Below are 26464 nucleotides of genomic sequence, written 5' to 3'. Positions count from 1 at the left end.
CTACTCTTCCTGTAACCTCAGAGGTGGAGAAGAAAATGAAGGAGGATTAGTAGAACTCGGAATCATCCAAATTACTCTAAATGATTTCTTCCAGAAGGCACAGCCGATGTGTGGCATGTTTAAGATGACATTTCAGTTGTAGAGGTAATTTGCATTCTATTTGACTCTGAACGGCACGCCGATATTAGGGATTCCGCCTGCAATTTTTTGATTCACTCAGTTCAAAGATACACGCTAAGCAGCCGGGCTTAATCAGGGTAAGCACGACTCCTGTCAATCTAAGACAAAAGACATGGAGCTTCTCTAAGCTCCCGAGGCATTCGGCCCTGTCCACTCATGACACAGAGCAAATCTCGACTGCATCAATTCATCTTATTAAACAAAGATCTCAAACCGAACACATGTATCGGTAATATCGCCGGCGAAATTAAAAGAAAGCGAGGGTGGGGGGTAAAAAGGAAGCAGGAGAAAAAAGATTATGTTCAGGTTATTACATGCGGCTGCACATCATGAGGTGTGAGGTTGCTGTGATCCTGTTGCTAAGATACTTGGCTAATACCACGGAAACAAGCCCATATTGCTAATCTAGAGGAATCCATGCATGCCTCCACATATTTTGGCAGTGTGAGCCTGGACTCCATTACATGTCGTCAGTCCCTCACCTACAGTCTATGGTGTCTCCCTTTTTATCTCCATAAGCCCCCAAGATCTGAAAGAAATATAGAAATCTGACACACTTTTGCCGCTATATTTGGTGGCCATGGGCAATTTAAAAAGGATTACACTTTGGGAGAAGGTTCTATGAAAGTAGAAAACATGTGCATCCAGCCATGAGAGTCCTTCAAAAAATGCATATCTGGGGGAAAATGCACCTGTTTTGATAACACATTTTATGGCACACTCTAGAATGAGAGCACTCAGGATTTTCAATGCATTAACGATATGCTTGATGAAATATATGAATATTAGCAATTAGGCACATAATGTTGAGGTGCTCATATGTGTGTTCAGACTCATTGATGTATGCTGAATTGACATGGCACTTTATCTGATTCGGACTGATCTGAAGTTAATTTTAAGCGAAAATCTGGTTTGCAGAATATTTTATACATTGAAAAATTCTGAACATCTGCTGATACCTAAATATGGACTGAAAAAATTATAGGAATAATAATAAAAATCGTACATTTATGTTGATGTGTTAACTAGGATAGCAAAAATACTGTAAAACATAATAACAATAAAAAGCAAGAGTTGAATGTTTTAAAAGGCATACAAAGGTTTCAAAGCTTCTCAAAGTGTCCAGATTGTGCTTCTCTAACTCCTTAATATTCTGGTATTGTGTTTCAGAGCTTATGTACATATAAAAACAGATTACAGCTTCACCTGTCTTTTTGTTGGAAACATTTGGGGTATGAAGCCAACATTTGACAATGTCAGAAGACGCTCAGAGAGATAAAGTTTCAAATGGTCTATAATATATTTAGTTGAGAAGCTATTACAAGCTTTAAAAGGATGTTAACATCTAATTTAAAAGACAGCTGTGAACGCTTATTTTTTGTTGTATTTGTTTAGTGCTTTCTGTTGCATTTTAAGCTAATTTAATACATCTACACATAAGGCTGTATATAAAATTATTTAACATGTCACTGTGTAGAACAAGCTATACAAAAGTTGTGTTGCATACCTTAAGATTTGACATAATAGACAAATCCTGTAAAAATACAGCGAAAGAGCCTTGGACCGGCATAAAGGACCAGCTCTAGCAATGAACCAGAGGGTTTTGATAAGAAATTAAGTGATATTCTGATTGTCACCTGTCTAATGTCTTAGCAGGAGTCCAGAAGGTCTTACAGAGAGATCAATTTCAAAAATCTATTTAAATAATCAAACACATTGCAAACCCGAATAAGTTGGGTGCAAAAAACTGGCAATTTAGATAACTTAAAATGTGTCCGTTTTGTGACCTCAAAAGAAAAAGAAAGTTTTAAATACTCATAAAGGTTAACTTGATTGAACTAAATATGTTAAATTTGAGTTGGCTCTGCTCAAACCAATCAATTTCTTTGAGTGTTAGGGTTTAAAATGCATTTTGGTATTCTTGCATCACTTCAGAACTGCCTTTGACGTTTGATATGAATGATTTTACATTTACTCACTCAACTATATAAAGGTCCAAAAACCTTTGGCAATATAGTGCATTTTATTTATGTATGTATGCGTATATGTATATATGTGTATGTGTGTGTGTGTGTGTGTGTGTGTGTGTGTGTGTGTGTGTGTGTGTGTGTGTGTGTGTGTGTGTGTGTGTGTGTGTGTGTGTGTGTGTGTGTGTGTGAGAGAGAGAGAGAGAGAGAGAGAGAGAGAGAGAGAGAGAGAGAGAGAGAGAGAGAGAGAGAGAGAGAGAGAGAGAGAGAGAGAGAGAGAGAGTGTGTGTCTGTCTCTGTAAAGAAACTAACTTGAAATTACCTATACTTCTAGCCATTAAGACAGTTTCAAACAGACCATGGTAAAAAATAATATGTCAGGAATCAGGATCAAGGTGATATTAATCCTGAATGCTCAGCAGATACACAGATGTGATGATTACTTCTGTAAATTTATATTGATAATGCATTTATTTACCATAACGTTACTGATTCATAATTGGGCAAAATCAGCAGTCCATATGTATCTAGATGTGTGAACAGTGTGGTAAGCATCAATGTGTGTGCACGTCCAAGTAAATGTTACTGTGAACACTTTCTCCGGGCACATATTGTTATTGCTGCTAAAGAGTAAACAGAGCAGGTTAGATCGATATGGAGCAGAGCGGTAGGGACAACAAACCCTTTGCTTTTCGTCTCTACCTCTCTCCACTCATTTCTCCCAGTACCAGGAGAAACTGCCTTGTTTACTGGCGATGGGTCTGGCCGTTGATTGTCATCCCCGCGGTAATGGCAATGCGTGCACCAGATCAATAACCATCTGCACCAATCCTCAAGCAATAACATTCAATAGGGAAAATCCATTTACTTTTACTTACCTTTCATTTTACCATAAGGACACCCAGCCTGGGCAGTGAGCTTAGCAAGGACGCATTTAGCATGGGACCCCAAACACCACAAGTACCATAAGCCTGTTTTTTCCCACTTAAAATTGGTGGCCGTTTGTGAAAAAGGTAGAGTTTTTAAAGAGAGAGAAAGGGAAGCAGAAAGGTAAACACTGCCGTATATCTATGCATGTGCAAAATGTGTGTTTGGGCTATATCAGGTAAGAATTCATGCCTGAATTTATCTGAATTTATTCTGTCTGTCTGTCTGTCTGTCTGTCTGTCTGTCTGTCTGTCTGTCTGTCTGTCTGTCTGTCTGTCTGTCTGTCTGTCTGTCTGTCTGTCTGTCTGTCTGTCTATCTATCTATCTATCTATCTATCTATCTATCTATCTATCTATCTATCTATCTATCTATCTATCTATCTATCTATCTATCTATCTACCTGTCTATAATATAGTCTCAGTAGATAAACAGACAGACATTATTAAACAAATATAAAATTATTTAAAATGCTAATTGTGTTTTCTGCCATCACTCTCCAGAAGTTGGCCTGTATATCTGTCTCTGCTTCATAACAATGAATCTGGCTGGCCTCCCAATAACCCTGCTCCCATAGTCTAAGTCCACCTCCCCATCGTCACACCAGCAGCCAAATATCCATGCAAAAAAGCAACATTACCCAGCCTGATCCACTGCGAGAGACAGCTAGAGTAATGATTCAAGTAGTCTGCTTCTAAGAACAGAGTACCGACAATGCACGCACACACACACACACAGACACACAGACACACATGCACGCACGCACGCACGCGCGCACACACACACACACACACACACACACACACACACACACACACACACACACACACCAACAGAACTGTGAGTGTGTTTATTGGGGGCATGCTTGTTTATGAATCTGAATGCTTTATATTTGGCTCCTACTGTCATTGGGAATGGGCTGTACCTTTTATGATTTATATCTATGGGGTATTATTCACTAAAGTGTCACCATGCCTGAAAAATGTCATCTACATCATCGTGTGGGAATGATTTCAGTGAAGCAAACAATATCCCACCCATTAAAACTATTTTTAAAGCAATACATATTTACTTTAGAGTAAAACTGCACACATCTTGATTTAAAGGATGAAAAGGGTACGTTTTATAAGGGATTTACTAAAATAAATAGGTTAAAGGACACTTGTCATGTGCACTTGTGGCATAAAGATACATATAGACATATATGGGAGCATTTGTGAATTTAAACACACACACACACACACACACACACACACACACACACACACACAAATCTAGCATTATTATAGGCCTGTGTTTGTGATGAACAAAAAGCAACTAGTCTTAAGTATTTATCAGATGTGCTTATGTATGTCGCTATTAATATTTTCCGAATACGTGTAAAGACGTGGCTTATGTGAGAATGTTCCTTTGAGTGTTCACACACATCCTCTGGATTACTGAGACTATACCATATACATAGGCTTGTAAATGCTTTCATAAATAGTTGCCCACCTATTGCTATGATCTGATAAATATAGCACACCATATAGATGCACTTAATCTCTCTGCGAAGGTCACAACCTTTTACATGTAACATACATGCGCACTCAAAGTGAGAGATGCCCACATCACGCTCATAATTTCCCTATTGTTCCAGGTTGAGGTTTAAGCGACTGGAATGCTAAGAGTGCCTGACAGAAGGCCACTGTACTCCCAGCAGCGACAGCAGTGACTCACTGAAGCATCCATGCCATCCCACATTGTAAAGCTCTGGGCCTGGCAGCCTCAGATCCACAGTGAGGCATTAAAGCTGGGCCTGGGATTTTGAAGACTTCAGAAGCCACACACATGCAGATGTGTAAACGTTGGCAAGATCATGTGTTACTTGTACTGTTTCAACTATACATAATAAAGTTGGTATACTGGGCTGAAAAACAAACAAACTATAAAAAAGGATATGCTGTATACTTTTTTATGTGAGTCGAATAATCCCAGTTATGATGTAACTCTGGAATAAATGGCTGCACAAATGTTACTGTTGTGGCACAGTGCTATTTTTCTAAGTATTATTACCCACTGTAACATTCATTGTTTAATATCCCCCTTTAAACCTTTATTAGTTCATGAATCTAATGTTTATTTTATTAGAGTAGTTTTTTAATGCATTTATTTTTTGTTCTGAACGTTACGTATATACAGAGCACGGATAAAAATGTACAACACACAAATATTGATTTAAGAAACTAGATCCAATACTGTAGAAAACGTCTTGCTTTGTAAAGACTTTTTTTTTTTAATGTATGTTCGGAAAAGTTATTTCAAATGCAGCATTGTCAAGCAAATATTTTAAAAATCATTATTTCTTGCTTTGCAATACTTTCAAATTGCCCAAGCAATAAGAAATAAATCAATCGACAGCCATTTCAATTGCTATTATTGAAAGAAGGAAGGGTTACTATGAGACATGCTGAAATAATTATCAAAGTACAAGAACTGTCAGATTTAGGAGGAAAACTAATGCAATAAGCTGTAAGTCTTTACATCGTTCTGTGAATACAATCCTCTTCATAAAGTGTGAAAATAAAAGACTTGAGAGACATTACCATACTGAAAAAAAGACAACATGACGATTCTTTAATGCTTAGGATTAAACCAAATTAAAAAAAAAGAAGAAACAAGAAAAAGAAACAAATCAAGTAAAATATTTTACCAGGAATTTCTAATAATAATCTAATATCTTGTTCTTAGGTTTCTTATGTATGATTGTTTCTCCCACTCCCACAGGAGTACAGTACATGACAATACACTGCTGTTTTTAAATGAGCCATGAGAATAAAACCAGCGCTCTACGAAGCGAAGGTTTAGGAGCAGAAAATATAAGAATTATTCCTCTATATTTGCGAAGGAATGTTAGCAAAAGCCCTCAGTTGTAGAACAGATAATCCAGGATCGCTTTCACAGAGAACGCTCTCTCAGTCAGTGCTGATGTTCATCTGCAATTTCTAGTGAAAATCTACATCCAAATGACAGTAAAATAAGCTTTAAAAAAAAGCATTTCTTTGTTGTGATCCTTTGATTACTTTCATTATGTTTCACACAAATCCCATATTCTTTCTCAGAATTACTCTCAAAAACAAATAAATCCAAATACAAATCCTGCTGTCATGCCTTATAATTTGACTGTGCGTCCCACATATCTCTCATGACATGTGACGCGTCCCAGAGTGCTCTGGTCTCAGTGAAGCAGTGCTACAGTGGCGGTCCGCATCTGTGCTTTTCCGGCATCGGTGGAAAACACACGCTAGATCTGCCGCTCTGTCTAATTACCTCATACAGCATGGCAACTTCAAAAAAAAGAAAGAGGTTGAACTTTCATATATATTGATCTTAATTATTTCGGCCCCAGAGGGTTAAACAAACTCCAAAGTGGAAGCAGAGGGGTAGCTCTGTTTTTTTCAAGCTTTACTGGGATTTGGCTCAATTGGTATAGAGGTGCGCTGCAAAAGGGAGAGACGGGAAAAACAGCCTCGGGCACCTAGCTGAGGATTTGACCTGCTCTCGCAGCCCGGGAGAGAAAGAAACGGAGAGAGGGAGCGACGGAGAGAGAAAAAAAACCTGCTTTCCCACACTCTCCAGGTTGGGTTTTTAAGGCTGGATATAGCGGTGCCCCTATAGGTGTGTGCATTTCCAACACATTGCTAGGCAATAAGTGCGTGAGATGTTGAACAATTCAAACACTGTGCTGCCGTGCCGACCCTAAGGCTCAGCTTACAGCCTCAAAATTAAACAAATAATAATAATTAAGAAAAAAAAAATCAGCTCATAGTCCCTGCACGCCGAGGCCTCACACGTTCAGCCGAGTCACGCAATGCAGCTCGATGTGGCCCTATATGATAAAAGGGAATTATAAGCCAACACTAGGAGTTCAGAGGAGCAAGTAAGTTATATCCTGCACCTTTGAAGTTCATCGACCAGTGTGTTTTCAATTGATACTTTTGGAATAAGTTGAGAAAATAAACAGAGGCAGTGCTTTTTGAGAGTTTTAAATAGCTCAAACTAACAACAATTCTGCATTTACATTTTGCTGCATTGCAACCATTTTAAAAACATTTCACAAGTTTTAAAATCTACCGCTTTTAGTTTTAATTTTGTTGTTGTTTCAAAATAATTTTTTTTATTTGTATTTGTATAATTGCTGTTGAAAAGTAGTTCACCTTAAAATTAGCATGAACAATTAAATATATATATATATATATATATATATATATATATATATATATATATATATATATATATATATATATATATATATATATATATATATATATATATTTTTTTTTTTTATATGTTTGGCTGACCAAAATTATAACACCTAAAACTTGGTTTTGTGTCAGACCAGAACACATTTTCAAAACAAATTTCTTTCTCGAATCCCCTCGAATTTAACAGTGTTGCTTCATACCTCAAGCTGTGATACAGGAATCGTCTCTTTTTTTCCTTCATGTATTTTTGCTCTCCCCTACATTTCTATTTTGCAGGTATTTTTTGAGAAGAGTTCTGCTCTACTATAGTTATGATAATTTGATCGGCGAAGACATAGATATTTGAACTGGAAGAACAGGAAGATGCAAATCCCCCCGTAAATCCCTATGCCATACAAGCCTCAGCCGACGGTGCAGTTTAATATCTGCAGCCATGATTAAAAAGAGAAGGTGAAGCTCCATTGTAGTAATAAGAAGGATGAATGTGCAACACAGGGGCTGGGAAAAGAGGGGTAGGGGGAGTTTTTTCTTTTTTTTTTTTTTTTTTTTGATGACCTTTCATCTTCCCATGTCTATGAATTATAATTCAGAGGATATGAAATCTGACAAGGAACTTTTGTTGTCCCTCAAGGCTCTAAATAATTTAGAATAGTGATTCAGGTACAAGCATTTTATACAGGGTCACCTGTAAGTACTCTGCTTTCTCATTGTTTCACAAAATACTCTGTAAATTCTTTATAAAAAAAAAAAACAACTCATAGGAAAATTAAGGAAACTTTTGCTCCAAATAATGTATCATTATTTTATCTAATCTCATTATTTTATTAATTTAATTTTGACTGCCAACATTACAGTATTTTTAGATTGTATTTTAGAAGGTATTGTAAATACAGTGAACATTTTTCAGCTAATTTTTCAGTGATCCATTTGAAAGAAGCTTCCAAATTTCAGCAACTCGAAGCTATCCCAGGCCTTTTCTTTTAATACCCACATACAGAAAAAAAGACACGCTTTGGCCACGTCTATGATCATATTTACTACACCACAGTTCAAGGACTTTTTTATACTGAGTGAACACCTAATGTTGACATGACATCTTTAATCATTTCAATAAAGAAAATTACAGAGTTATTTTACAGTATTGTTTATTTATGTATTTATTGTTTTTTAATTGTGCTAGTATTCAAGGTAAACCATTATTATGGAATGGAAAAAACACTCTTTTTGCTTTTGCAATACAATTGCGATAGAGAACTGTAATAATTTTGAGTCTATTAATGAAATATTGAAATGTCGCATATTGCACTGAATTTTACGATCACTGATGTACCACAACATACATATTATGTGTGTGTGTGTGTGTGTGTGTGTGTGTGTGTGTGTGTGTGTGTGTGTGTGTGTGTGTGTGTGTGTGTGTGTGTGTGTGTGTGTGTGTGTGTGTGTGTGTGTGTGTGTGTGTGTTTAAAAAACCTACAAGTTAACTGGATGAGTTCACAGTGCACTTCTTTCACTTTCAGATAGTGTCTAGACTCAGTCTTAACCACCATTCCATTCAATTCAATAGGACATTAAGACATGGATGAGTTTTTGGGTCGATATGTCAGCAGAACTATAGCAAACTCTCTAATGGAAACCAAATTGGGTGGCTGTTTTATAGCAGCAAGGCAGAGGCAGACGCACAGAGGTTGCGGGCAATAGACTGAGGTCGTACAGGTCAGAGATCAGAGCATTCTCCTATCATAACAGACATCAGATTTACAATTAGACAGGCAAGTCAGGGGTACACATATTCATACAAAAATGTCAATAAAAAATTGCAAGCACACTTTATGTTTCACACTTTATTTTGTTATTTTGTTTTTATATAAGCCTACATGTTAGAAAAAAGTAAAGTTTAAAGTTCTTGTGAGCAAAGAAACATAAGATTATATATTAGTTTATATGATTAAAATGAATTAGAATAATGTGTATATGCATAAAAGAGTAATAATCTAACAATAATAAACAACAATCTAAACTAACAATATTAAAAGCATTAATGTAATATAATACAACAATTGTGGTTGTGCAAGAATAAATATTATGGGCAGCAAAATATGAGTGATGATGTCACATTGACACAAATAAAGCAATTTTACAGTGTTTGAGGATTTTTGTTTGAATGTGTGTTTACCAGTGTGAAATGACTTCCTGTCACTCACTGAGATACACTGCACACATATTTGTTGTTCGTCTGTTTTCTCCTCACACATTTATGTCAATAAAAATGCTGTGCATCCATTCTGGGGACATCCAGCAAAAACACTCTAAGTAAATTAGGCACTTCAAATGGCACGAATCGCCAGTCTAGTCTCAATATCACTGGGGCGGAAGAAAGTGGAGGCTTAATGATCTAAACCATGTGAAGGTCGTCCCTCCTCTGTCACCAGCAACAGTGAAATGTCACTCTAAAATTCCTGCTTCTAACAACACACACATCCTTGGACTTTCCAGGTGTGGTCAAGCCTTTTTATCGTTTTATTTTTCATTATTCTTAGTTGTAAAGCTGCCCATTTATGCAAGCATTTAAAAACAATAAATACACATATAAAAGTTAATATTTATATAGTTTGAATATCTTACCATAGAGTTAGGTAAATATTTGTTTAAAAGGTTAAATGGTTAAAATGTGACTCCTTACCGTTCAGCAAAAAAAAAACAGTTGGAGCTGCCGACATAAAACCTAAATCTCAGGGCTGACGTTATGATTCCTGATTACAATCTTCTCCAATTCCACCCTTTGTTGGGCTTTTGTGCGCTTCAAAACCAAGTAAGCTACTTAAGAAAACACCCCTCGCTGGGTCAAGTGAGCACAGACAGTGTTTAATTACAGTGTTCGTTTCTAATGCACCTTTTAATCTTCAGAGTTTTGCATGCATAAACGAACACTACTTTCTTGTCACTAAATACATCAGTGTTTTAGCTACCAGGAATGTTTAAAGACTTCTGTTAACCGCATTTGTACGCATCATCTGTGTTTCTTACACCGACTCTCTGCTCAACACTACAGCTGTCATTGTTGCTGCCCCCTGGAGAGAGTGACTAAGAAGTACCTAAATTGGTAGTGAAAGACACACACTTATACGAACGGAAACACAGGCAAATTGTACATTTACAGTTTTAGATATGTCAGACTTTTCCATATGAGTTTATTCTTTCCCATAAACCATTATAAACTACCTCAAAGATTTTTTGAAAGGCAGTTTTCTTTCCTGTGGTGTTTCCTATTGAATGAAGACATTTGGACAAGGGCTCATCCCTTTTTTGAATAGCCAATAGGCTTTGCTACATTCCACCTACTTGCAGTGAATCTAAAGATAAATTTCATTTAAATTGCATGAAACTAGAAACACTATAGGTTTTGAATATGCATATATCATCTATTCAATTATACAGAAAATACAGAAGACGCATATAAATGATGATGAATTACTCTCTCCCTATCTGGTCATCTCTTTCATCTCCCCTATAAGAGGGTCAGAACAGATATGAGGGCAGCTGAGCTCTGTCCAGAGATGGTTTCCTTCACAACAATGTATAAAGAAGTCAAGGTGAAATTCCCCGAGAAGCTGTAACTTTTCAACATTCAGTTGCATAGTCAGATAGATTTACACGCTTCCGTGACTGACTAACAAGGTCAAGAGCAGGAGGCTAATAAAAATGAAGGGAGAAAAAAAAAAGGAGATGAGAGAAACTGAACTCTTCTCTAGCCTCCATTCACCCAAGGCTCCACATCCACTACAAGCAAATATTAAGCAGAAAACCGTGAGATCAGAAATACAGAGCGTTATAATGACTGTGTGTGATCGCACGCAGATGAAAAAGACTTGGTATTCAAGCAAAGAAAACAGAGTCAGAGAAGAAACAACAAAAATGCACGGTTGCACGCTAACTCTAAATCCAGCTATTGGTTTTTTTGGGCCCTTCTCGCTTTCTATTTTCTCTCACGCGCTGACCCGCGGCTTCCGATGTCACAGACACATTAAAGGCGAGTTTATTATCAGGCCGGAGAACGACAACACACTCAGTGCCTGAATTATGACGACAGTTGGAAATCCGTTGTCTCAAGCATGAAGCCAAATGGACTGTATTTCTTCTCTCTGTAAAAACATACATCACTGAGGGCTGAAGGGCAGACTCTCAGTAGGTAAGCGTTCTGTAGTCGTGGCCCTCACTTAACCAGCACTGGGGGCCAGATCACTCTGATAAAGCAACTATTTAACCCCGACTTGAACTCCCACTGAAAATACAACCCTCGTATGGCACTATCTCCGAGAGGTCGAGAATAAAACAGCGACGGGAAAGAAAATATCACGTGCGTCCGATGAGCCAGAGAAAGCAAACATTTGCTCAAATTCATAAGCTTGTTATTTGGGTTTGCCTAAGATCTTATCACCTATGATCCAAAACACTTACAGATAGTAAATATTGTCTGGGTGACTTAAACATCTCATTTTTGTCAGCCAATTTATATAAGCCAGCTGCGTGATTTTTTTTATTCTCTAAAAATTAGCATTTTTTTTTTTTTTATTGATTGCACAGTCTTAACATTTCTGATCATCTAAAACTGTAGATGTAATATCGATACATTTATGCATTTTCACAACCAACCGACCAAGACGCATCTAAAACAAAAACCTAGACAGCTGTCAATCAGGCGTCTGTCACTAGTACCTTTCCCAGGGTTGGGCTGTGCGCTGGCATCCCCACACTGTTTTCAGATAAACAGTTCCTATTACACTGCAAACAGCTCTTCGTGCCCTCCCCTCCTCCTCCGAAAACAGAGTCATAATTCAAAACAAATGATTCCAGGCTTTGATGAGAGCACTTTTATGGGTCACAGAGAGTGAACCTCCCTACCGACATCTGTTTGATTTTATCTACTTGAACTTTATCCTCAGCTAGAGATTTATCGGCCTGCACTGGACCGAGCCTGTTAAAGTCGCCGTAACAGACAGGGTGAGAGAGGGACCGCGGGGGTGATCGCGAGCGACCAAACGAGTGAATGAGTGTCGGATGGCGAATGTGTGAATTAATTAGCTGCAATGAGTGAACTAGTGATTAGTGTGTGACTGAGGAAAAAATAAATGACAAATATAGGAATAGCAATAAGTCAGAGTGGACCAGAGGGAAGAAGATAAGAACGGGATGTCTAAAGGGGACCATCAAAATAAAGTGTTACCAATAATTATTACAAAATATGTCATACTGTCTGGTCTTATGCACACTATGTTTTTTTTAAAGGAGTGCTAACCAAGGCTGCATATGAAAAAAAAATACATTAAAAAAAGTAAGACTGAAATATTGTTGCTATTTTTATACATTTTCAAAGCTGAATTTTCATTAGTCATTATTTCAGTCTTCAGTGCCATAATCCTCCAGAAATATATATATATATATATTAGTTATTATATATATATATATATATATATATATAATTATTATTATTATTATTATTATTATTATTATTATGTATTAAAAACTGAGTGATGTTAATCTTTAATTTATAACTTAACATTTAAACATTAACTACAGTGGTCCATAAATATTCCCCAAACAGTTCAAATAAAAGGTGTCTGTGAATTCGCTTTTCGGTTCCTCGTGCTCTTAGCCATGTACCAGTTGTTCAGTTGCTGTACGTGTGGTTCAGGCAGCAGGTCAAAGCCCTGGTCAGAACTCAGAGATTCCCAGACTCTAAAGGGCCTATAACTCATTCCCAAGCCTGCCTTAGACCCAGTCTCCTCCTGGCTCTTTCCAGCTCTGAAATATCCTTTCAAAGGCCTGGCGCTGGAGACAGATACTGAGGTGTTTGAGATAAGGTTGGAGATGCATTAAGGGATTTTCCCTTTTAAAGTTGTCAAAGTTTTTTTTTTTTCTCTCTCTCTCTCTCTGCAGCCCTTTTCAGTCATACATTTTTCCCAGAGGCTTGTGAAAGGAAACTGAAAAAATAGGTGAGCCAAAAAAAGGGAGAGAAGCAGCATATTAAGCACGGGGGCTTAGGCTTGTGGTCACTTCACAGCTCATAAAGGATATGAAGGGAGACTGTGAAGAGGGCCCAAATGCTGAGACTTAAGGGACAGGCAAAAGAAAAACTCAGCTACATTTAAAAGCACAAAGCGTCAGTGTAAGCCAGGTCAGAGAAACCTCTCCTCAGGTAGATCACTGAGACTCCAGCCATATAGGGGAAGAAAACAAGTAACACAATCTGCAACAAAGCAAACTTTTGTCCAGAGTTTTATTAAATACTCTAGGGGGAAAAGTCAGACTGAAAGTTGACTTTATGGACATTGCAGAGATCTGAGTACTTACAAATGATTAGAAAGGGCAGAAAGCCTTTATATGAGTTGGTTCTGCAGTTTTCTCAATTTTACTTCTCTTTTGATAAGTAATTAGATGATTGTGCTTGCACTACTAGCCAAACTGTCCTAAAAGGGATCATTCAAATTCAGCCACAAAAAAAATATTTATTCATTCCAAAAGTTTCTGCATTCTGAGTTTCTTCTGTTGAACACAAAGTAAGATATTTTGAACAAATCCAATTTTTTCTGATATACTGTATCTTTCTCAATGTTGATTGGCCCTGACATTTTTCAAATCATCTTTTGTGTTCTGCAGGAGAGAAAAAAATTAAAAAAAATTATGAGAGAAATATTCTAATCAAATAACTGCTTAAAAAAAAGACTTATTTTCTGTCTCTCTTTCGGTAATGATGTGTCATGATTCTAACGCTGGGACTGTCTCTGTTTCAAAGCCTTTCTTTAAATGTACACTATAAATATTTCACACAAAGTTTATCCATTGCCTATACTCAAAAAAGTCACAGATTTAAAAAGGGCCTTCAATTCATTATTTTACAAAACTAAAGGAGGCCTGGCCTAAGATTGGTGGAGATGGGGTTGGACTGACAATCTGTTAATGGGAAGAAGCAATGAAATGTTCATAATTATCATTCAATAGCTATGAATTTGCTACAAATTTAGCAGTTCACTAGTTTTTGAGAGGAGATTCGGAGTCCAGTGTGATGTGACAGTTAGCATCTTTAGATCTGTCAAAAAAAAGTTAAAATACATCTCTGCATAAACAGCCTCCCCATTTTTTTTTTTCGTTGTCTTCTTCGCTCTCTCTGGAGTGGTTTAGGGGTGGTTGGAAAGGGGGTTTTGTCCAGCTTGAGCAGAGATTAAAGTTAGACTGTGATTGGGAGCGTAAAGTTGACTCTGAGCATTAAGTGGGATTAAAGTTGGGCTGGCTGTGGCAGGACCTGAACACATTCACTGTTATGCACTGTTGCAGACCCCCCTATTCATCTAAAGGTTTTGAAAGCAAGAAAGAGAAAGAGAGAGAGAAAAGTGTGTGTTGGAGGGGTTCTGCAAGCCCATTTGTTATTTTAAATGTGGCTGTGAGTGTCTGCATTGAGGGACGAATTAATCCATTAATCCAAAATTAGTATAAAAGATCAGTCCTTGCCACCGAAGCAGAGCAGAGCTGATCATGAGGCAAAGAACAGAATGCTCTGGGTGACTGAGCATTTGAGTATGTTTTGAGTGCACAAGAATATCATTACATGTGCAGAAGTGTGTATCCAAGTCGTGTGTGACAATGTAAAATGAAACAAAGCATCATTTAAAACACAGATTAAATGCAAATGTGATATTAAGAACTTGTATTTTCTCTATTCACCAATTTCACCATTTTATCATTTTGGTTTACTTACATTATGTTTAGCTTGAACGACAAACAAATGATTTCTCTTGACAGCATGGTAGTGCAATGAAAAGATGGGAAAATAAATTATATTAAAAACATACGTTATTCACCTGTCATTATTTACTCATACTTGTTCGATACTTATATGATTCTCTTCTGTGCTACAAAAAAAAGAAGAAAAAAGTGCACTATACTCCCTCTTTTCCATGCAATTACAATAAATGGGGACTGAATCATTCAGACAAAAAAATATCACATTCATATTCCAAAGTTAGGTCAGTAAGTTGAAGGACAAGTGATTCAGCTGAATGATTAATTTAGACCAGTTTTGCCAACATGATCAACAATTTCAATGAACAGTTTACCCAAAAATGTAATTTACCTCATAATTTACTTAACGTCAAGCCATCCAAGATGTATGATTTTTTTCTTTTAGATGACTACAATTGGATATATATATAAAATATATATATATAAAAAAGTCTTCTTTCAAGATTTATAATGGCAGTGTAAGAAATGTGTAAAAATAAATAAATAAATAAAAACATTAAAAAATAACTTTATAAACTAAAACAACTTACCTTCCGACATGACGCTGTACGCGTTGATTTACAGTAAAAGAGTAACCCCTAACCTGCACAAGCAAAGGATAGAGCAAAACAAAAGACTGATCAAAAATTAGATGTCTAAAATGAGATTTTTTTTATTATTATTATTATTTTTATGTAAGAGGAGAGAAGCTTGAAAAGAAGTTTGTGTTCACACTAGACGCGAATGAAGTGATAAGCGCGAGTCATTTACATGTTAAGTCAATGCAATGAAGTGAATAGACATCTGCAAGTTGAAAAATCTGAATTTTAGTGGATGTTCGCACAGCGTTGACCAATCACTTGGTGAAGTGACAGATGAGAAACCCTGAGGCCAGAGTAATTTAAAAATGCTACTGTTATGTGTCATAAAATGTAGTTTTAAGAGTTTTTCAAGCAAGAATGTAGTTGTAAACAGATTTTAAAGCTCTAATCTGTGGTTTATTTATTAAGAGAGCGTTGTGAGATCCAGGCGATCAGCAGAGAGCAGCCTTAACTCGGCTAGTCCTTCTGACGACTGCCGCTGTAATGTCTCTGAAGTGGTTAAATATGAGATATAATTCGTCTTGTTTAGAATCAGATCGGGAAAAGTTGGTCTCATTGATCTATAATTTGTTCCCTGCCTAATCGTTAGGCTGAGGGGAAAGTGAAGAAATTTAACTTTATAACATTTTTATTTCGCAATGAAAGTCGCCTGGTAGAAGCGCCGCCCATGACGTGAATTCGCGTCTGTTGTGTAACAGCTTCAGAACACTTAGAATATGAAGACAGAAGTCATATGGATCATTTTTTTGTTTGTTTTAAATGGGTGATGAATTGAGAAATCAACTTTCCCTTGAGCATAAGGTCATGGTAATATAAGATTATCCTGTAAGTTTCAGAGCTGAAAACATCCTCGTTAGTCAAAGAAAAGCTTTTATAGACACCAGGCCCAGAAAACGATCGTGTTCGCATCTTGACGTCATCTAGTGGTGAAACACCGCCTCTACAGAATAATAAGCATGTGTAATTAAGTAGCCCCGCCCACCGACTTGGCCATGTCCTCTTTTTTCAAAATGCTTACAAATCATACAGGATGAGTTTTTTTTTAGAAAGTAAAAATGCAGAATGTTTCCTGTGATGGGTAGGTTTAGGTGTAGGGGCAGTGTAAGGGGAAAGTAAGTACGGTATAATAACGCCTATGGAATGTCCCCATATGTCACAAAAACAAACGTGTGTGTTTATGCTTATATCCACATATCGTGCGGGCCATGTACCACAGAAATAATATTCCAATCAATCGCGGGTGGATGAAATATAAATCATTGTGTTTGCTAGATAAAGGCGTTTACGAGCCCTGTGAGAGAATCCCCATTGCCGCTTATAAAACAATCCCTCCCTCATGTGAACTGAACTGACAGGGGAGCTGAAGCTCATTAAATATGCAAATCTTATCCAAACCGTGGGTGTTTACTTCCATGTCTCCAGTGTGGCACGCCCATCAAAACCTAGCGTTCAGGAGAGAGCCTCAAAACCAGTGTAGAAAATAGCCTATTACTTATTAGTTATGATGATTTTGGATGTAAAAACCCACAAACATCATTAGTTAACCTCAGACAACCGTATATATTTATACATGATGTCCCCCTGAATAATTTCTTTACTACACCTGCCAAACTTTCACACAAATAAATGTTTGTTCACTAGTTATAATTTGTTACAAACAAAAGAGAGATTATTATTTTTTTTCGTTTATCTTTCTCGCACACCTGTTGGGGTGTATATAGTTCAGTCGTCACTGGCCTGCTGTTCTGACAACAGCTATTTCTTCTCTTTCCTCTAACATTTTCAAACAGACTCCTCAAGCAATTAACAGAGTGAATGTGAGTTCATTCTCCAGGCATAAACGCCCAGCATGTCTACATGGGACATTTCCTGTGCTAATGAAACCCAGATCAGAGCAGTCAAAACTTCACTGACCTCTCAGCATGAGGAATCATCTCCAAAAACACCCAAAACATTCCCCTTTCCAGTGAGCATCTAAACGTTTTATGATTTTCAGCTTGTTGGTAAGCAATATAAAATGTGCAGTAAACGTAGTGCTGCCAAACTGGCTGTGGCCAGTGAAACTCAAAGGGGGCGAAAGAAAAAGAAAAATAATTGGACAGACTTCCACAATTTGTAAAGGAAGGAAAAAAGAAAACCCATAAAAATGTTGTAAATGCATGAGAAATGCATCAAAAGTACATCAGCCAAATAAAAAGAGAAAAAAAAATACATGGACTGAGCTGATGAAAAACAGAAAGAAAAAAAAAACATACGTCACTCATTTACCCAAACATGTCATTACTGTAAAACCAGTTAAAGGCTGTGTTAATGTTCTAAAAGCATTAGTAATGAAACCTTCAAAGTGTCTATCAATGCAGTGTGTATAAAGAAGCCAAATTTTACAGTCTCTGGCATTGGCAAATAGTTTCCGAAATACATATATGTAAGCATTTCTCTCTTTTACTATTCAAAGAGATTTATAGAGCTGGAGTAAATTACAGTGGCCTTGAAAAAGAAACCAAAAATCATCTCCTCCATCAGTTTGACTCTGCGTGTGCCAAAACTTGGCCTTTTAACTCCACAAGCCTCTCTCTTTCTTGAGCCCCTTTCTTTGCCGTCAGCGTACACAGCATGTGAACAACTGATCTGACATAAATGAAAGAGCAGAGAGGCATAAAACAACACGGCTCTTTGTGCTTTCCGAGACTTAATACCCCGTGTGCCACAAAATCTGATCCCACACACATATACACAAACTTTTGATATGCATTCAATATATATTGTCGGTATAAGAGGGATGTGCTATTTTGCTGCAGATGCGACTACAACACAATTTTGGCTACAAACGCAAATGCCAAACAGATGAATGGAAGATATGGTAACACACACACACACACACTCACACTAACACACGCACCCCATTGCAACCACCCGGAATTTGGGCTAAGATTAGACAAATTAAATAGTATTATTCACGTCAGTGGTGCAGCTGTGCTTTAAAGTGGCTTTGTGTTAACTATCAAAATGGTTTGCTTTGAAAGCCACAGTCTTCCCCTCATTGGCCAAATGAAAAAGCCCTCCTGCTCCCGTTGGGTGGGAAGCTTTTTTTTTTTGCTCATGCAATGGAAAAATCATGGCTTCCTTCGACTGCACCAATAGCTTTGTAACTCCAGATCAGATGTTTTGCTTCTATGGATGAGGTTTACAGGGTGGTATTGGTTTTTCATCACAATTGACAAGATTTTTTTTATGGTGCATGTAAGCGATTATGAACATGAATGGCGTATGGGAGTTTATTCAGTAAATGTGTGCACACTGTCTAAATCTCCCTGCTGCGGGGACAGATGATCATGTCAGTCTCTATGTGCTCTCCCTCTGAGCTGAGAATGGATGTTCGACTAGACACGAGCCAGAGGGGTTCGCATGTGTGTGTATGTGCAGAAGAACACCAGCCAGGGACAATGATGGATCTTCTACTTTCAGGCATATCATCACCTGCATGCATGTGTAACACACTGTGTCAGTGTCTGTGGATATGAGAAACAGTGATAGAGAATGCAAAAAAGAAATGGAGGGAAACCGAGGAGAAAGGGGATATAAAAAGCTCCGGAAGACAATATTTCATAAAAGTCAACATGAAATCGGAATTGAGCCTATCTATTTTCTTAATGTATGTTCCTGGCCTTATTGTGAACGATCTATCAGTGCATGTTATTCCAAAGAAAAACAAAATGTCAGTCTTTATAATATTGCATTAAAATGTAGCATGCTCCCCCTCTGAAACAACTTTCATTTCTACTGATATCACTTTGGCTGTGTAGGATATGGGATAATGTTAACCAATTGCCAAATAGCTATTCCGTCATTGTTTTAGCCAACAAATTCTCAAACCCAACTCGTCCCATATTGACGCTTGGTCTATTTTCCCTTCAGTGCCGCACGCATTGCGCAGAGTACTCTTATTGATTTAAATGAGAAACATTTCCCGTCATACACAGATGCACTGGGCATGGGGAAGTTATAATCATGAATAAATTATATATTGGGTTTTGATTTTGCCATTATGACATGTTGGAGTGTGATTTTCAATTTAATCAGGCAGCCAGCATAATTTCAGTTACATTTATTTTATTATTTTATTCAAGAACCATTGTTTATTATATGATATTACAGTCAGATACTACTGCTGATACAATTTACTCCAAATGTAAATATTCCAAGTGTTCGGAAGCCAAACGATTGATTTGTGTGAAGAAAAGACACTAAAGCAATCAGCATCTCCACATGCAGAAGATCATCCACACTTTCACTTTGCCACCCGAAGAAACATTACGTCAGCTTTGACTGTAAAATGCCTTTGGCTCTCGTGCATCTCATGACCGATTGCATCATGCTAAAGAGTCTGTGTATCTTTTAAATGAGATTTGACTGAGTGTGTGTTCTCGGTCAACTCTGTTCTTTACATAAATATATGACTTTTTTAGTCAGTTTTTACAATAAATACTTGTGGCTGTACTTGCCTTTTAACGTTAAGTGTTTTATTTTATTGAGAAGGGGGTAGGTTTAGGGTAGGAATGGGGTTAGTTGCTCCAAAATATAAAAGTAGCCTACCGTATAAATATTAATAAAATCATGTGTACTTTTACGAATGTAAACAATTAAATGCTGCTTGATCTGACCATTAGGCAAAAAACTTAAATCAAATGGGTACCCTGCACGTCAGAAAATTATGCTATAGGTGTACCCTGTGTGTCAAAAAGTGACGCAGATGGGTCCCGACCAATCTTTGATAATATGTGACAAGTTGGGAGGGAGAACATGTTGCAAAGGCAAACTCACATGCCTGGCTCCTATATGTATTATATGGACAACTGGCTGGACGCACATTATTCCGCTTATTACACAGCTACACTGTAAAACATAAAAACGGAAAATGTATTGGTTATTTTCTGCCAGTACATTATCCAGGAAATTTTATGAAAATTTCCGTTGATCCTTAAAACACGAACTAATGCAATGTGTAAAACACCTGTTAAAAAAAAAAAAAAAAAAAAGGCAAATTCCTTCATATTTATATAGTACATTGTGCCCTATTTTTTTCAGTGTACTTGCCTCAAGTTAGCCTGACAAGCCAGACCCACATCAAGATGTTTGGTCTGGGAACTCACCATTGACAGGGCTCAATCCGAGGGGCTGGATAAACGGTTTTCTTTCAAACTCCCTCAAACAATTGGATAGAGCTACAACCAACCAGAGAAACGTGAAGCAGAGCTTGTTGATAGATTAAACATTCGCCATATCCGGTCGGCAAAACTCCGAAACACATCTTCCCTTTTTAAGAATGACTTCAGTGCCGTTCTTTGTTTTTTTTTCTCAGAGAAATGCTTAACTCCAAGTCTTCCAGAGTCGCAGTCAAAGCTGATTCGAAAGACCGCCGTTCGCCAGCTTCTGTGTTTACTAGAAGCACGCAAACGCAACTCTGCCGTCATTATGTTCAGCCCCGCCCACCGACTCTATACACGATGTGATTGGCCTGACCAGAGTTTGGCGTTTACAGCTCAGAAGCGTGATTAAGAGTTGCTAGACTACACTCGCGGCAGATTAGATTTGCTGCCGCTAGGGTGGGTCTAGATCTCTAGGCTAGTCTCAAGTAAATTAGAAACAACATTTTCTATTACAAACAATTACTATTGAGTTTAAATATTTTATTAGCTCTTCCGCAAAGCTTCCGCAAAGAAAAACAGTTCCAAACTGCTTTAAGCCTTTGTCTATATAGCTGAAGATTTGTTTTTACCATAGGCTTTATGTTGAAAATTAATGCTGAAAGGGTTTGTTCACCCAAAAATGAAACTAATCCCATGATTTAGCCTACTCACCCTCAAGTAATCATAGGTGTATATGACATTCTTCTTTCAGACAACTAAAATCAGAGTTATTTAAAAAGTCCTGGCTAACGTTAATCCAGCTAACATTAATCCAAGCAGTAGTTGTAACCTTAGCTGTTTTTGAAGTCCATAAAAAATGCAACTGTCCGTCAAATAATGTGCTCCACACGGCTCTGATTGGTTAATAGAGGCCTTCTGATTCAAATCGATGCGTTTGTGTAAGAAAAATATCCATATTTAAAACTTTATAAAGTAAACCCTTGAAGTCTTCCATTGTAACCCATGGCGGTCAAGTGTATTACAGCCACAAGATTGTGTCAGATAGTCAACGACAGCATTATTAATTTATGTAGTGTCATTCAAGTTCACTCGTACCCGTTTAACTTTGGCAGTTGTTATCTGGGAATAACATACCACTGGAATACGTGATTGACCAATCAGAATCAAGTATTTCACAGAGCCGTGCAATAAATGTAAAGTAATGTTCACTTTAAACAAACCAGTCATGTCCTGCCCTGAAGTTTTATCTTGTTTAACACAAGAATAAATTAATGCCATTTACAAACTCAAAAAGTAAATGAGTATTTTTTTTAACTAATAAATTAAAAAGACATAAAAAATACACTCACCTAAAGGATTATTAGGAACACCATACTAATATTGTGTTTGACCCCCTTTCACCTTCAGGACTGCCTTAATTCTACGTGGCATTGATTCAACAAGGTGCTGAAAGCATTCTTTAGAAATGTTGGCCCATATTAATAGGATAGCATCTTTAAGTTGATGGAGATTTGTGGGATGCACATCCAGGGCACAAAGCTCCCGTTCCACCACATCCCAAAGATGCTCTATTGGGTTGGGATCTGGTGACTGTGGGGGCCATTTTAGTACAGTGAACTCATTGACATGTTCAAGAAACCAATTTGAAATGACTCAAGCTTTGTGACATGGTGCATTATCCTGCTGGAAGTAGCCATCAGAGGATGAGTACATGGTTGTCATAAAGGGATGGACATGGTCAGAAACAATGCTCAGGTAGGCCGTGGCATTTAAACAATGCCCTTTTGGCACTGAGGGGCCTAAAGTGTTCCAAGAAAACATCCCCCACACCATTACACCACCCCCACCAGCCTGCACAGTGGTAACAAGGCATGATGGATCCATGTTCTTATTCTGTTTACGCCAAATTCTAACTCTACCATCTGAATGTCTCAACAGAAATCGAGACTCATTAGACCAGTCTTCAACTGTCCAACTTTGCTGAGCTCTTGCAAATTGTAGCCTCTTTTTCCTATTTGTAGTGGAGATGAGTGGTACCCGGTGGGGTCTTCTGCTGTTGTAGCCCATCCGCCTCAAGGTTGTGCATGTTGTGACTTCACAAATGCTTTTCTGCATACCTCGGTTGTAATGAGTGGTTATTTCAGTCAAAGTTGCTCTTCTATCAGCTTGAATCAGTCGGCTCATTCTCCTCTGACCTCTAGCATCAACAAGGCATTTTCGCCCACAGGACTGCTGCATACTGGATGTTTGCCTTTTCCCTTTTCACATCATTCTTTTTAAACCCTAGAAATGGTTCCGCGTGAAAATCCCAGAAACTGAGCAGATTGTGAAATACTCAGACCAGCCCATCTGGTACCAACAACCATGCCACGTTTAAAATTGCTTAAATCACCTTTCTTTCCCATTCTGACATTCAGTTTAGAGTTCAGGAGATCTTGATCAGAACCACACCCCTAAATGCATTGAAGCAACTACCATGTGATTGGTTGATTAGATAATTGCATTAATGAGAAATTGAACAGTTGTTCCTAATAATCCTTTAGGCAAGTGTAAATTAAAGCTGCAGTCCGTAGTTTTTCCTCTGTCACCATCTTTGTTCTAAAACTGCAATTGCAGTTATTCAAGGAAATATCAACTTTAAGTGAATTGTGCTACAGTGTGGATTCAGAATCACAGATTCTACTGTTTGAAGTATAGCCGACATAAGAACAAAAGAATACATTATCTGAACAAGTAAGTAGCTAACATCCACTTTTTTTCTGACCAACTAAGGGGGAAAGGGCATTGCAATAAATCGTGATAATTAATCTAACGATTGTTTATCACAACACGTCAAACTGGTACTGGTACATAGCCTAATTCAACCATTAAAATGTCGTACCTGTCCAGCAGACAAAAAGCTGAAAAAAACCTTCAAAACATGAAGTTCACGCCAACTTTAAAGGCCATTTTTATACTTCTTTTCACATCAGCCGTTTGAAGTCTCTTTTTTTCTGTAGCCACTCTGAAGTCCGAAGATTTTTGCATTTTACAACGGATGAATCTCCGGTTGTAACTGGTGATTGTCATTTGGACCTTTCTGGATCCGCCATCAAATTGATACGTTTAATTATATCAAGTGCTGTGAGAAAAGGCTATAAATCTCCACCTCCAACATCCTCACATGCAATATAGCCTGCTAGCCAGGACACCTTCTTGTGTACATGTGTACAGATGTGACGCAGTGACGCAAAGATAAGCTTAAATTAAAAACATTATTACAAGCTTACCTTTGTAAATTGAGCTATGGTAAGCAGATAGGTTTGAACACTGGCTTGTTATGTACTTGGTCAAAAAAATATTTTGGATAATCCTTAACCCAAAAAAAGTTACGGACTGCAGCTTTAAATAAAATTCACAATACAATAAATAAATACAATTGACAATACATAAAATGAATGGCAAATAGTATGCCCGGCTGGATAATTATGTTAAAGTTCAGAAGTAACATGGATTGAGAATGTCAGTTCTTGATAATTGTAACAAATAAGCTAACAACCCTTTTGCTACTGAAATGAATTGACAAAGTTTTGAGATAAATGAAATGGATTGACTGTTCAGTCGCTGAACGATGTGGAAACAAATCACAGGGCACTGGTTGCTGACAGAGGATGTAGTTTTGCAGACCAGTGATTTGGACTGGACAATCCTGTGGGGAGTCAGATTAGTATGTGGCTCAGGCAGTACCCTCACGCTCTTGGCAGCCTCATTGAGGATCCTTGTTTTGAACGAGGACGTGCTTATGTTTTGAAGCTGAAGTTTATGCAAACTTCCAGTTCAGCTGACCGACATGATCAAATGAAAGTAATAAGCATAAAATAATGTGTTGTGTGTTATAGATTGTGGTCTGGGCAGAGCGTTTCCAACATTTGATTGAATCCGGCCTTCCTCACGCCTCAAAGAAACTTGAGCTGGCTCCCCTTCTACCCAGCACCCCGCCCAAAGCATAACAAAGATTTGAGTCGCAGTTTCACATTTACTGAGGGATTATTCACCCTGTCTGTGTGCTTGGATCCCCGAGCTAATAATTTTAACTTTTACTGCCTCCATAAGAGAAAGGGGGTGATAGCAGTTATGCTTGTATTTATTTCACAGAAAGCCTGTGTGATGGTGTGTTGTTTGACGCCCATGGTAACGTGACAATTTAAAGTGAGTCAGAAGGAAGAGTTACATAAAACAAGGTACTAAGAAAAACAAGTTGAGCTATGAAGGTTTACTTCGATATGATGCAGTAAAAAAACAACTGAAATTCAACTGCAATGTTGATTTTTATAGCTTTGTCTCTTGAGGCTTTGTAACTGAAGGATATTATTAATAACCCTATAGGCCTACATGTGCAGTGGCGAGAATGATGACAATGCAAATCACAATTCCAGAGGAGAAAAACACCCACGACGTAAAACGAATGGGACTGTTGCCAAAGACAAGACTTGCGGAGCTCGGCTTCCTGCAACACAAGGAATCATTCTTCAGTTAGTAGTTGTTTGAAAAGCTGATAGTCCCTCCCAAATGAGCCATTAATGATTGATGACTTTTTTTGTCACCATAGCACATACACGGTGTTCATTCAGCGGTTTAATGCACGTATTAAGAGCACGGCAATGAGCGAGGGTGTGTGTTAGCGTTAATACATCTGTGCAGGGACATTACTGAAAGCATTTTTACACTGCCGAGTTTATGGGTGGGGCCCAACCGTTCCCCACCAACAATTCAGCATGATCACATTTAATATACGAATATTAAAAGTGTATAAATTGTGAGGATTCTGCATTAATGAATCACATATAGACAAGATTTAAAAAAGAAACACTGGAACCCGAGTGATGATGACAAATATGTAGTCGACTAATACTTCATGGGTACTTAATAGTGTATACTTTATACTATATATCCTAGCTAAATAAAATTATGAATTTCTTTAAAAGAACAAAATAATCTATTGACCCCAAACTTTTGAACGTTTTTTTTCAGCAAACACTGACACTTCTCAAAATGCAAACTGTTGTCTATAATTTAAGTGTGGTGCATTTTGCTCACACATATGGCTTCATGCTTGTAAAAGTGTGCTAAAAGGGGCTATTTGAAAAATGATATCAGCAATTGTTTTTTTATCCTTTGGATCACAGTGTAAAAATACTTGATATCAGTATCTGCTTTACATTTCATAAATCGGTGCACCCCTAATAGCGATGTACCGACTGAAATTGTGACCACAGAACAGTGATACACAGCGAACTGCGAGAAATATGAACCCTTACACCCCCAGTGTGTTCCTATGTGGAAGCGGGATCATTTCAGAAAGAGATTCAAAATGTGAGCCAGCGTGTGTGCGTTTGGATGGAGTGGAATCATCTCCCTCCGCAGGCTGAGATTTATGCAAGGCACACTTGAACGTGTGAGTGGAGTCAGCATTTTGAAGATTGTGAAAAAAGAAGGGGGAAAAAGAGGGGTGACGCTAGAACCACACTGTTTAACATTCACATGTTTTACATTTCCAGCCTCTGCGAGGATGACATTTCATTTCTTACTACAAGTCATCTCGCCCTGCCTAATTCAATTTACTCCACAGCCTGTCCTCCATTACCAT

This window comes from Pseudorasbora parva, chromosome 11 (assembly GCF_024679245.1).
Source record: "Pseudorasbora parva isolate DD20220531a chromosome 11, ASM2467924v1, whole genome shotgun sequence".
In the NCBI taxonomy this organism is placed as follows: Eukaryota; Metazoa; Chordata; class Actinopteri; order Cypriniformes; family Gobionidae; genus Pseudorasbora; species Pseudorasbora parva.
The sequence above is the reverse complement of the archived record's forward strand: the minus strand, read 5'-3'. Positions refer to the sequence as shown.